General features: G+C 37.0%; 1 protein-coding gene across 2 annotated transcripts in view; it reads right to left on the bottom strand.

Moving 5' to 3' along the window:
- The window catches only part of AUTS2 (activator of transcription and developmental regulator AUTS2), a 1,182,161-nt gene that overhangs the window by 933,774 nt on the left and 234,160 nt on the right, over window positions 1–14,227 (bottom strand). The gene's annotated exons all lie outside the window — the stretch shown is intronic.

Below are 14,227 nucleotides of genomic sequence, written 5' to 3'. Positions count from 1 at the left end.
TTAAACAATTATCTTTTAAATGGGAGATGGCAAAAGAAGGTAAAGTTTCACACAGACTGGCAAACTGTTAACATCAGTAGATTGTGATAAGTTATGTGTGTATAGTGCTATATACGGAATGACCACTAAAAAACCTATCCAAAGAGATATACCCAAAACACTACAAGCTGAGCACAGTGGTGCATGCATGTAGTCCCAACTTCTCAAGTGGAGGCGAGAGGATCGCTGGAGCTTAGGAGTTGGAGACAAGCCTGGGCAACATAGCAAGACCTCATCTCTTTTAAAAGAAAAAAAAAAGGAATAAGAAAAATATTAGCCAAGCATAGCAGCATGTGCCTGTAGTCTCAGTTACTTGTAGGATCACGGATCACTTCTACCCAGGAGTTCAAGGCTGCAGTGAGCTATAATCGCGCCACTGCACTCCAGTGTGGATGACAGAGTGAAACCCCATCACTAAAACTAAACAAATAAATGCAAATATACATATAAAAATAAATTATAAAATGATAATCACATTAAAGGTAAATTATCTAAATATACCCATTAGAAAAAAGTTGGTTGAATCAATAAGAAAACGTGACCCAACTATATGCTATCCACAAAAAAACTCACTTCAAATATAACAATATAGATATATAGAAAGTAAAAATATAAAAAAGATATAAAATGAAAACATTAACCAAAAGAAAACAGGAATTCCTTCATTAATAGAACAGTAGACATCAGAACACAGAAAATTAGTAGGAACAGAGAGGGACATTACAAAGCAATATATAAGTCTATCAACCAAGCAAGCACAGTAGTACTAAATGTGTATGTGCCAAACAATAGAACCATAAAATGTGAAACAAAAACTGATAGAACTGAAAAGAGAAATAGACAAACACACTAATGTAGTTGGAGACTAAAAGAGCTCTTTATCAAAAATTCATAAAGTAACTGCCAGAAATTCAGCAAGGATGTAAAATCATTCAACAACATTATCAGCCAACAGGATCTAATCAACATTTACAGAACATTTCACTTAACAAAGGAGAAAGTACATATTTTTTCAAGTGACCACAGAACAAATATCAACACAAACCATATCCTGGGGCCATAATACAAACCTAAACAAATTTAAATTACTGAAATCATACAAAATATGTTCTCTGACCACAATGCAAACAAAGTAAATAAATAACAGAAAGATAACAGGAAAACCTCAAAAAACTTGGAAGCTAAAACACACACTTGTAAATAATCCACAGGTCAAATAAGAGGTCCTAAACGAAATTAAACAATGCCTTAAACAGAATAAAAATAAACTTATAACACACCAAATTTATGAGACACAAGCAGTGTCAGGGTTAAATTTATAGCAATAAATGCCTACAATAGAAAAGAGGGAAAGCAACACTTCCCCAATCATTTTATGAAGGCAATATTACCCCGATAACACCATCAAAGACAGTACAAAAAAGAAAATTACAGACTACTATCTCTCATAAATATAAACACAAAGTCCTTGATAAAATATTAGCAAATAAAATTTAGCAAATATGTAAAAAGAATTATACATCCTGACCAAATGGGGTTTATTCTAGGGATGAAAGGCTGGTTCAATATTCAAAAATCAATCAATGTAATCCATCATAATAACAGGCTAAAAAAAAAGAATCACATGATCATACTTGATACAAAAAAGCATTTGACAAAATTCAGTATATATTGATGAATACCAAGAAAAGAAAGGAATTTCCTGAACTTGACAGAGAACATCTACCAATTTACAGCTAACATCATACTTAGTGGAGAAAGACCTCATACTTGCTCCCCTAAGATTCAGAAGACAAGTATGTCTGCTCTCACTGTTGCTATTCAGCACACTATTCAAAGTTCTAGTCAACACAATAAGGCAAGAAGAAGAAATGAAGGGCATACAGGTCAGAAAGGAATTAATAAAACTGTACCTATTTGAAAATAGCATGATTGTTTACATACAAAGTCCCAAGAAATCTACAAAAAAACTCTTGGAAGTGAGCTCTGCAAAGTCCAAGGTACAAGATCAACATGCAAAAATAAATTATATTTCAATATACTAACAATAAACACATGGAAAACAAAATTAAAATTACCATGTCGTTTATAATGCCTCAGGAAAGCAAAATATTTAGGTATAAATCTAACAAAGCATGGTCAAGTCTTATATCAAAGATGACCTAAATAAAAGGAGAGGTATACAGTGTTCACAGACTAAAAGGTCCAATATAGCAAACATGTCAGTGCTCCCAAAATTGATATACATATTTCAGTTAATTCCTATCAAAACTCCTGCAAGATTTTTGTAGATATAGACAAGAAAGAAACTAGAATAGCTAAAATTATTTTTAAAAAGAAAAATACAGTAGGAAGAATCATTCTACCCAATTTCAAGGTTTTAAAACTTATTATGTAGCTATAGTAATCAATACTATAAGGTATTGATGAAGAGATAGAAATAGACAATGGACAGAATAGAGAACCTAGAAATAGTATGGCCAAGTGATTTTTTATAAAGATGCAAAAGCAATTCAGTGGAGGAAGGGAAAGCCCTTTAAACAAATAGTGCTGGAGCAATTAGATTATTTATAGGCAAAAAATAAATAAACCTCATACCTTATATAAAAATTAATTCAAAATGGGTCATAGATTTAAATTTAAAATGTAAAATATAAAACTTAAGTTTATGAAGGAACAAATCTTTAAGACCTAGGATTTGGTGAAAAGCTTTTCAGATGGGATACCATATAATAAATCCATAAAATTATTAATAATTCATAAAAATTTCAATAAATTTGACTTCTTCAAAACTGAAAACTTATGTCCTGCAAAGGATCCTGCTTATGAGAATAAAAGACAAGCTACAGACTAAGAATACACATGTGAACCACATCTCTGATAGAGTATTCATATCTCAAATATATGAAGAACATTCAAAACTGAACAGTAAAAATCACACAGTCCAAAAGACATGGGCAAAAGATATAAATAGACATTTCATAAAAGGGGATACATAAACAGCAAATAAACATAAAAATTTCAGCATTAGGAAAATATAAATTAATCACAATGAGATATCATTACAAACATAATAAAACAGCTAAATAAAAAATAGTAACCATATGGAATCCTGGCAAGGATGCTGATTCTATGACTGTATATAATAATTACAATTATAATAGCAATTATATTATAATTTTTGAAATAACAAAATTATAGAGATGGAAAGCAGATTAACAGTGGTCAGGAGTTAAGGATGGTGGAGGGGAAGAAGTAGAAGAGATGGATATCACTTGGGGTAGCACTAGTGAGATCTTTGTAATGATGGAATAGTGTTCTATTTTGACTGCAGTGGTGGTTACACAATCTACACATCTGATAGAATGACGCAGAACTGTACATACACACTGAATTAGGTCAAGGTCACCCTGGATCCCTCTATGCTACTTTTGCAACTTCCTGTAAATCTGCAATTACTTCAAAACTTAAAAACAGCAAAAAATGAGGTAATATATTTTAAAAACCTACACGACTTCTTACAGATCACAAAATAAGTAGTCAACAGCTTTTGAATACTAGTTAGCTGGCTCCCATGTTTTTACCTCTACCATGTCTTTTCTTCTAAAGATTATTTAGTGAATAAAGCCAATGGTGGCTGGGCGCAGTGGCTCACACCTATAATCCTAGCACTCTGGGAGGCCGAGGCGGGTGGATTGCACAAAGTCAGGAGTTCAAAACCAGCCTGAGCAAGAGTGAGACCCCGTCTCTACTATAAATAGAAAGAAATTAATTGGCCAACTAATATATAGAGAAAAAAAATAGCTGGGCATGGTGGCGCATGCCTGTAGTCCCAGCTACTTGGGAGGCTGTGGCAGGAGGATCGCTAGAGCCCAGGAGTTTGAGGTTGCTGTGAGCTAGGCTGATGCCATGATAATCACTCTAGCCTGGGCAACGAAGTGAGACCCTGTCTCTAAATAAATAAATAAATAAAGGCAATGGTGTTGAAAAGAGAGGAAAAAGTCCACTTCAAATGTAAACATAAAAGTCAAATAAAACAAGCGAACTCAATTTTGCAGACAATTGAATGTCAGTCACGCTGGATGTATGGTTTATCTAATGCTCCTTCCCTAGACAGTCTTAAGAAAAAAGGTAAAAGGGGGAAACAGGACTTGTATTTCACAGAATCTTTTGAAGTGAAAGAAAAATGTAATCCAATAAATACTGCTTTAGAGATGCATACAGAGCAGAGACCAGTGATGGCAGGGCTTACCTGGAGGCATTCTAATTCATATAGCTCTGGTTACACGTGTTCTCCACGTACCTGGGGTTGTTAGTACAATTGGGAGAGCATAGGCATCAAACAAGCCACTGCAAGCACACGTGTGCACATGTGCACACACACACACACACACACACTCTTGTTTAGTCACAAACCCTTAAAAGAGAACAAACATTTAATTCCCTTATAAAACAGATGAATGCTTTATAATTTACTAGCAGCTGCTGGCAGCAATGTGCTCTGCTCTCATGTTCCTATTAAGCAAGCTGTGGCTGATTTATTAAAAGCTCAGATACATCAAAACAAATGACTGAGACATCATTATAGTACTATTTACAACCCCTTAATGGGGTTATGGGTAGGGGCAGTGCAGTACAGACAGCAATTGGCTTCCCTTCTGTGAGAAGGAGCTGGTTCCCTTGGATGGGAGCTGCCATTCTCAGGTGAAAAAACCCATTCACAGTAAGGCAGGAGGCATGTTCCCATCCCTTTTAGGAAATCAGGGCCACCTGTGGCTCGTTGCAAACCATGGGATCTATGAAAAACTCTGACAGTCCTTAATGGCCTATAGAAAAGCAAACAGATGGTGGCTCTCTCTATCTTGTGTCTAGTTTCTCTTTGTGTAGGTAGAATCAGAAACCCCCCACCTCCACCAACTTCTATTCTCCAAAATAAATCTAGAGTGAGGAGAAAGGCCCTTTGAGAAAACTGGGAAGAAATTGGGAAGAGATAAAAAAAGAGAGAGAGAGAGAGAGGATCACATGGTACTTAGGGGAAACAGGGCAGGATCAGAGCTGTTTTTAGAGGCTACAGATGAAGTGTGAGGTCAGGTGTCTGTAAGTTTAGAGCCCTCTAGCTTCCCTTTCTCTGTCCTCATCCTTCATCTGCGGCTCCCTTCTTACTCTCAAGTTCAACTGTCTTTTGCTCAGCTTTCTACTCTTGCCCTCCTCACAAGGTATGATCTGAGCAAAGGCTTGATTCTCGTCTTTTATTCTCTGGCATAAAAGTAAGTACATAGGTCCTCATTCCAGGGGCACCAGCCCTTTGAACAGCAAATTAATTTGAAGGAGGAATAAAAGTGGGTGAGGGAAGCACAGTAGAATGAGGAAGGCCAAGTAGATCACCAGAGATACATTGGTGCTGAGGCCCAAAGATGAGTCCTACTTTAGAGGCTACAATAGAGCAAAGTAGATTTTATACTCTGAACTCATCATGCTTGGAACAAAATACAAAGTTTTCACCATGACCTATAAGGAATGGGAGAACCTACTCAGAAAGCAAGAGTCTCAGGCCCACTTTCTTACCACAGAGCTCTGTAAATTCCTCAAAGGCAAGACACTAAGTCTTGTTCCTCTCTGTATCCCCAACACTCAGTGAGACACCCCAGGGACTCAGTCAATCATGAATGAATGAATTAATGAGTGAACAAATCAACCCTTATTCTGAGAGTCTAGCAGTTTATAACCTTTGATCTCTATACAGTACATTCAGCTTGAATGATGAGACAGGTAATAGTATTTTAAAGCAACTATACAAGTACTAGGTGAGGGAGAGGGAAAAATTAGGGGGAGTAACAGAAATACAAAAATGCCTGAGGTTTCACTGCAAGCTTAAGAGCTAAGGCTCTGCTACCAGGTTGACTTTAGTCCGGCCTTGACCACTAGCTACTATATGATGTTACTCAAATTACTTAGCTTGCTCCATCTTGTTTCCTCATCTGTAAAATGGGAATTATTAACGCCTATATCAGAAAGGCACTGTGGGAATTAAATGAAACAATACCTGTAAAGTGCTTAGTATAACACCTGACACATTGTAAGTGCTCAAAAGATGTTTGTAATTATTATCAATACTGTATTATGGATTCTGGGCCCACTGCACAGGAAGAGGGAATCAACTAAAGGAAGAACACAAGAGAAGTCTAGTGGCCCAAGTCTCTGCAAAGTCACCTTCCAAATACTCTTTTTATAAATTGCAGCTGACTACAAACCCAATAAAAACCACAGAGCAACGAGATTGCCAGAAAAAGCTAATGTGATCTTGGCTTGCATTAAGAGAGCCACATAGTCCAGAATAATCATAGAGTGGTCAACTATTTTTTTTCTCTGCACTCTCAGACCACATCTGCCAGTGGCAAGCTTTGTAAACAACAGTATTCCTAGAAGCAAAATGCATGTGGAATATATCAACAAAAGACACTGACCAGAAAAAAAAATCCCTAAGCAAAAGTGAAAAAAAAAAAAAAATCATTAAAAAAATGCAAGTGAGAGGAGAGGGAAGTGGTCATTTAACCTGAATCTTCACTCTGTCATGAGGCAAAAGAGAACCAGAATAATGAAGCTCCTCATCATGGACCTTGTAAAAGCAGGAATATGTGTGTCATTTATTGTTATCTTAGGTAGCCCAGAATCAAAGTTTCCAGGTAGTGTCAGAACAGAATCATAGCTCCAGACACCAGATTCCCAGGAGTTCTGCTGACAATATCAGCAGCTGCCTTTGATGGGACTGGGGAGAAATGGAGAAGAAGGAGCAGAGAAAAAAGATCTGGGAGGTCTAGACATATTCAGCACACCTCTAGGTCTGTCTAGAGTCAGCACATGTCTACCCTATGTGGCAGTAGCTTACCAGCGTAGCTGTAGAGAACTGGACCCTCCCTTCATTTGCAAATATTAATACTTCTCCCTGGCTGTGATTTCCTTAGGATAGGCCAAAATTATTAGTATCAACTTTCCTTTTCCATATTGGTTTCTGATTCATGTCATTGTAACCACTTATAAACCAAGGATGCACTAAATACCCAGGGATGACAGGCTTTTTGTGAACCTTTATTTCACATTCAGAAGCTCACACAAGAGCAGTGTAGCAGACAACATCTATTCCCCCCCTTCTTTGCTAATAGGAATAGAGCCCTGAGTTTTTGAGGGAGATAATAAGACCAGCCTCAGAGAATCAAGCATGATGATTGCTTGATTCAGCCAGCCAATCTGAGCCTTCTAAATTCTCTTTACCAGTGACTGAGGGAAGGAGTAAGAGAGTGGTAATGTGACCCAGGTCTGGTCAATGAGATATAAAGGCAAATCTTCTGCAGGCTTTTGGGGAAAATCTTCCTCCTTACTTAAAAAAAAAAGAAGGAATATTCTTTTACTCCTGGCGTCCTTTCTTCTTGTTTTAAATGCTTAGAAGACATTATTTTGGAACCATGGCACCTCTCTTATAAGGGTAACACACTATGAATGGCAGAGGGAAATAAAGGATGAAAAGAACTTGAATCTCAGACATTCTGAATCAACCCTGGGACCTCCTTCCCAACTTCTTGTCATGGTACTTTGTTGTTGGGTTTTTCATTGCTGAAAAATGAAAGCATCCTATTTATGCCCATTTCCACTATCCTATTACATCCATTTCATAAGATGGGGAAAATGAATTTTTAGAGATTTTTTTTAAATAAAGTTACAGGATTGAGAGAGGCCAGGATGTGCACAGAATATGATGTTAGGTAATATGTAACACAATTCAGGGTCAAATGGAGGGGAGGGGGAATTAAGATTCCCAATGCCAGGGCTAAGATCCACTCACAAGACTAAGGAATTCAAACATTCCACCATGCTCTAAGAAACAACAGATCTGGAGAGCTGAAGTCCCAGAGGTACAGCTTGTGTTCTTGAAAAACCCTGAGTGTTTCACTTAGTCAAATATTATGCTTCTCCTTTTTAAATATTTCCATTTAAATGTAGATTTTGACCTTCTCGCCAATGAAATATTAATATGAGTATAAAATATATATTACTCATCATCTGAGAAAGGGTCTCTTTCCAGTGTCTGTCATGCTTCCTCTCTGCTGTTTTGGAGTGACTTCTGAAAATCATGACAGTTTCATCTGCTGCACTCAACTCTGCCAAATGCCTCACTGAATTACTGAAAGCTAGAAGACCACATCCTTCTAAGACATATTTTGGGTTTGTTTATGTCTGTTTAATTTCTTTTGTTCAGTTAACAGTAGGACTGATTTCCTTACAGAAATAATCAGTTAAATACTGGGTGGGCAAAACAAAAACTGTCTCCAGCAATACAATGCAAAGGAAAGGCTAATTTCATTGGAAATATCTCTTTTCCTAAATAAGTAGCCTATGTGAAGATTAACTGAGGTTTCTTTCTATTAACCGTAGCCCATTAAGTAGAATGGAGGATTTTTTTTTTTAAAATCACAAATTATTCTACTCATTCAGCTCTATCAGCTTCATTATTCAAATCAGCCAAATGATTACTAGGGCAATATGAATTGGCTCATATGTGAATTTTTCCCTATTTATTTCTCTCATCATGTTAATCATAATAATATGATATAAAATATTAATACCATTAAGCCACTTTCAAAGAAAACTAGTCCTAGCATTGACTGAAGTAAAAAGAAGATTGTATTCAAGAGCTGAAATATCTAGTTTGAGGTCTTATATCTTCCTGGTTGTGGACCTTCACGAAAATTACTTCACCTCTCTGAATCTCAGTTTCCTCATCTCTAAAATGGACATAGCAAGCTTACCTCACAGTTCTGCTACAAAGACTGATTACCATGTGAGCTAAGCCATCAGAAAGTTCCCTCACTGGGAAATGAAACATCTCAGCAACTAGCCTCTGAGGGAATCTAAAATATTAACATTCTACCTGTTAACTCTGCAACTAGATCAGCCATCAAACACCACAGGTCATTGCTTTGTCGTGTGTCATTTTCATTCATTCTCTTATTCACCTACTCAACACTTTCACTCATTCAACATATATTTACTGGAAAATATCTACTATTTTATAGGCACTGCATCAAGTATTTAGTGTTAAACAATACAGAGATGTTTCCTGCCTCCATGAGGTTTATAATCTTCTCCAACAGACTTTCTCAATTTTGACCTCTTCTATACATACACCTGTTGTGGAAAAACTCTGCCCTAACGATAAGACCCTATATAATCCTGCACCAATTCTAATAAGATCACTCTATTACTCTCCGTTCCAGCCTAAATGCCCCTCCACCAGTCCTGTGACCCAAGGAACCCATTTTATTTGGTTCTCCCCTTATCATTTTCATTTTAACACTTCTTTCATTCATCCACAAGATATTTACTAACCACTTCTCACAGATCCAATGGAAGAGCTGAAGTCCAACAGTGCTATTCCAAATGCCTCTCTTCCAGGCCTGGATCCTACCTTCAATCATGTCCTCATCTTACCCTAGACTGAGAGCCCAGTCACATGTCACTGGGTGATAAGGGTACCAAACAGTGCCCTTTGCCCAGACTCTGCCTAGACACCATCCAGGCCCCGCCTGGCACATCCTCCATTATCAGCCTACACACAGGACAATACTATACTCAGGCTCCCACCCTCTCTGAATAAACAATAGCCATTATGCCTGGCTATCAATGAGGTCTTCTATTAATCTCTTTCAGAAGTTTTGAGCTGAGACAGGCTACCAGCAGAGAGCCAGCCATTAGGGATTTACTGCCATTTATTTTTGGTCATGCTACCACTGTTCACTTGAGTCAAAGAACCTGAATCAAGTCTAGTTGCTGATATCACAGGACCAGAAACTCAAATACTTAAATTTAGGGTCACTGACTAAAGGAATTGTCCCAGTGAAAATACATCCACATAGGTAAAATAAGGGACACTCACTGGTGTTACCAATGGTTTAGGGTTGGGAAGTTTTAACAAACTAAACTGTTTTTGAAACTCTTCCTTTAAAATTTCCACCAGCATCACAGGCCACAAGAAGGCAGAAAACATCCCACCACTTTCCTGTCACGTACTTTTGTGATCAAAAATGAATTATCCATTTTAATCATTTCATAACATCAGAATCAACTACAGAAAACTTTGGATGTTTCTAAAAACCAATTCAGCTTAAAGATCTAAAGGAAATCCTTAAAGAGAATGTTCTGAACAATAACATGCTTAATATATAGTCAAGGGTCCTCAAACTTTTTAAACAGGGGGCCAGTTCACTGTCCTTAAGATCGTCAGAGGGCCGGACTATAGTTTAAAAACAACTATGAACAAATTCCTATGCACACTGCACACATCTTATTTTGAAGTAAAAAAACAAATGGGCAAAAACACCCGCATGTAGGCTGTAGTTTGAGGACGCCTGAGATAGTACCCTAAGGTATGTCCTCTGAAGAGAACTAAACTAATTGGGACATGTTTATCTGGTTGTATGTTGTTATAAAGTCAAACTCTTTCACACCAGCATTACAGTCACTGCTTTGCAAGCCTTTTTAAAAACCCATTGAATTTTTCTCCAAATCAAAGCATAATATTGAGATAGCAACAGATTACCAGATAAAGTATTCTTAACCACCACCTAGGTTTCTAGATGAATTCTAGATAAGGCATTCTCAAACAGGAATACATGCATGAGCTAGAAACCTCAGAAATTACATGTACATTTTTCTGTGAATTCACCGCTTTCATGAGTTATTATCCAAAAGTTTAAGAACATGTCGCACTATTTTCTATGCTAAATCAATAACATTATTAAACTGAGGTATTAACTCTTTCAGTCACCACCGTTGTCACAAAACTAATATTTATTAAGCAGCTTGTGTGAGGCACTCGTGCTAGGCACTACAGCTATGTGTGTTAGTATGTCACTTAATAACCTCAACAGAACTTTTTGGCATTATTATTATTACACCCAATTTACAGATACAGACCCTGAGAGACGTTAAATGCGTAAACCTACCCAAGGTCATAGCATTTGGAAGTGACAGTCAATATTTGAATCTCGGCAGCCTGTTTTAGTTGCGAACATGTTCAAACACTGAAAATATTAAATGAATATGGAAATTCAAAATTTCTGTTATTTTACCAAATTCATTTATCTACACACTCACTTTAATCTCTCAAGGAACCATGTGAAACCATGTCATATCTGAATGGCAGATATGACAATTTCATGATGAAGTACTTAACAAACATCTCCTAAGAATAAAGATATTCTTCTAACACAACCAAAATACCATTATCACATGTAAGACATTAACAGGAAGTTGCTAATGTCATCTGATAGCCAGTCTATATTCAAATTCCCACAACTGCCTCAAGCATCTTTTATAGCAGTTATTACTTTTAAGCCTGATCCAGTGAAGACTGTGCATTGCATTTGGATGTTATTTTCTTAGTATCTTGTAATCCAGAATCATGCCCACCAGCAATTTATTTTTTCATGACACTGACTTTTTGAAGAGATCAGATTGGTTGTTTTGAGAATGTCCCACATTTTGAATTTGTCTGACTTTCTTCCTAGTGTGAATTAATCTGTTTTTCTGACCCCTGAGTTTTCCTTGATCCTGATGAGATAGATTCAAGTTAAAAATTTCTGGCAAAACTTGGTAATGCTGTGCACTTTGCTATCAGGCTATCCATGCTATATTTGACCACTTAGTTAAGGTGGTAACCACCAATAAAAGGGCATACTTTCCCCTTTGCTAGTAATCTGTGGGGTACTCTTTAATACCACAAAATTACTCTGTTTCCCAATATCCTTCCAACTATTGGTTTTGCACTGATGGCCCTTGCCTAAAGAAAATATTTCAATGCAGGTTGCAAATGTTGATATTTTAACTCTGTTTCCTTCTATATTTTATTTGCTAACATCCATTTCTAAAGTAGAGAGCTTCCCTTCCACCATAAAGGCAGGCAGGGTAAGTTTTTAATTCTTTCCTTTAATTTCCATTTTTAGAGTGAAAAGTTGGCATAAATGTCACTTCCAACAATGCCAAGAGTTTCTCTCTTTCTCTATCTCTTATCATTATAGGTTCATAGATTTTGATTTGTTCAATGTTTTACATTCAATTGCAGTAATTCTCTTTAATGTTCAAATTGTCTGAAATCTGACTAGTGGGAACCCCTTCAAGCTGTGTAGCCCACTGTTCTTACCCACCACATTCATTATACTGAGGAGAGCTCAACAAAACTACATTTATTTGCTTAATCTTAGTATCCTGTGGGCTTCACAATGCTTCTCCTAGTGGAACACTTAACAAGTATGTGTTTTTATAAAGTACTTCCTCTGCAGATATCAGGCATTTTAAATTAGTACTAAACAAATGAAACAGCTATTAATAAGCTCAAGGCTTGACAAGAATCTTAATTTTGTTTCAGGGCTAATGTGAACAAAAGCAATAGACACTAATAAAACATGTAATTTAAGTCTGAGAAATTTGTTTTGGAATGGAGGAGATTTCTTTATGTTTCCTCAATAGTTCTCCTTCAATACAGACCTATTCACTGACACATAATCAAAGTATAATATAGGAATCAACTATTACTTAGAGCTAGACAAAATAGGGTCCTACTACAGAAGACATTCTGGGGTTAAGTCATATTCAACCTGTTTGATCTATACCTGTTTGACTATCTATATAGTCTGGAACAGTAAAAAGTGATTCAAAAAATTTCATTGGCATTTATGGAGTTACTGCTATGCTCCAGAAATTGGTGCTCAACACTGCAGACACAGAGAGAAGACCAAATCACACTAGCATTTTGCTCACTAGACAACACCAATCTAGTGAGCAAGGCAGAGCCAAATCAGGTACTTACAACACAAGTAATGTTCAGAATGATGATCCTGGAGCACTATAAGATGTCTGAGTAAAGAGAGAGACAGTGAAAGTCAGCAATTCATCGTCCACTAGACATGCAGATTTCAACAGTAAACTCTAGCCCAGAGATTTTCATCTGGTAAGTGGGGATTCAGATTCTCAGGAATGCCTTTTTTTCAAAACATGTCTGACTCCAAATAACCCCAGCGAACCTGCAAATCTACAATAATACATCTATAAAAGCTTCAGAGTTTGCCTCCAGTGGGTACAGAGACAGAGAGAATGGGACAACTCTGATGAGAAATATCTCTTTCCTGCTATGACTGTAATTGTGGCCAAAAAGATGGCAATCTGAAGCTCATATTCTTAACTAAAGCCAATGTTTAAAATTATGCCCCAGGAGTGGTGGCACACACCTGTAGTTCCAGCTACTCCAGACGCAGAGGCAGGAGGACTGCTTGAGCCCAGGAGTTTGAGGTTGCCGTGAGCTAAGTTTACACCATGACACTCTACCCAGGGCAACAGAGTGAGATTCTGTCTCAAAAAATAAATAAAAAATAAAATAAAATAAAATAATGCCCCTGTGGGCTTCTCAGAAGCTACAGGAAGGGCCGAATAAATGGAATGGACAGTCAATGCCTGGCCCACTTCATTTAAACAGCAGCAGCTAAGTTTTTGCTTTTTTATTTGGGTAGGCTATCTAGTAACATCTCCATTTAAAGAAGAGATCAACAGCAAAAATAGTCTTATAAATCATGGATGTAGTTCATCCATCACAAGACTGAGATTCTGGTCCTAGATTATTCCTGCCTACCTTTGTCACGTGGGACAAGCTATAGTATAGTGACATAACAGAAAGCAAAGGTTTTGCTGGAGCCAGATGGCCTGGATGCACTTCCCAGCTCTATCACTTCCAGCTGTGTGGCTTGGGCAAATGACTGAACCTCTCTGTGCCTCAGTTTCCTCATTTGTAAAATGGGGATAATAATACTACCTACATGATAAAGTCATTGTGAGAATCAAATAAGGTAACACATATAAGGCATCCTGAAAAGTGTCTGGCTTAGAAAGTGTTAACACTTTTGCCAATATCATCATCATCATCATCATCCCCTTTAAATCTGTTTCTTTATCTGCAAAATAACATGATCTCTAAGTCATCTCGAATTCAGAGCTCCAAATTCTTCCAACTTTATATAAACTTCAAATATTGGCCACTCAGTTTTGTCAAATGCACAAAATACAAAACCTTGAATCAGAATGTGGGAGCACATATACATCTCTCTCTGGTTCTGATACCAGCTCCCATTTCAATATTTACCTATAT

Source organism: Microcebus murinus, chromosome 19 (genome assembly GCF_040939455.1).
Source record: "Microcebus murinus isolate Inina chromosome 19, M.murinus_Inina_mat1.0, whole genome shotgun sequence".
Taxonomy (NCBI): Eukaryota; Metazoa; Chordata; class Mammalia; order Primates; family Cheirogaleidae; genus Microcebus; species Microcebus murinus.
Note: the sequence above shows the minus strand (reverse complement) of the source record. Positions and strands in the feature narration are given on the sequence as shown.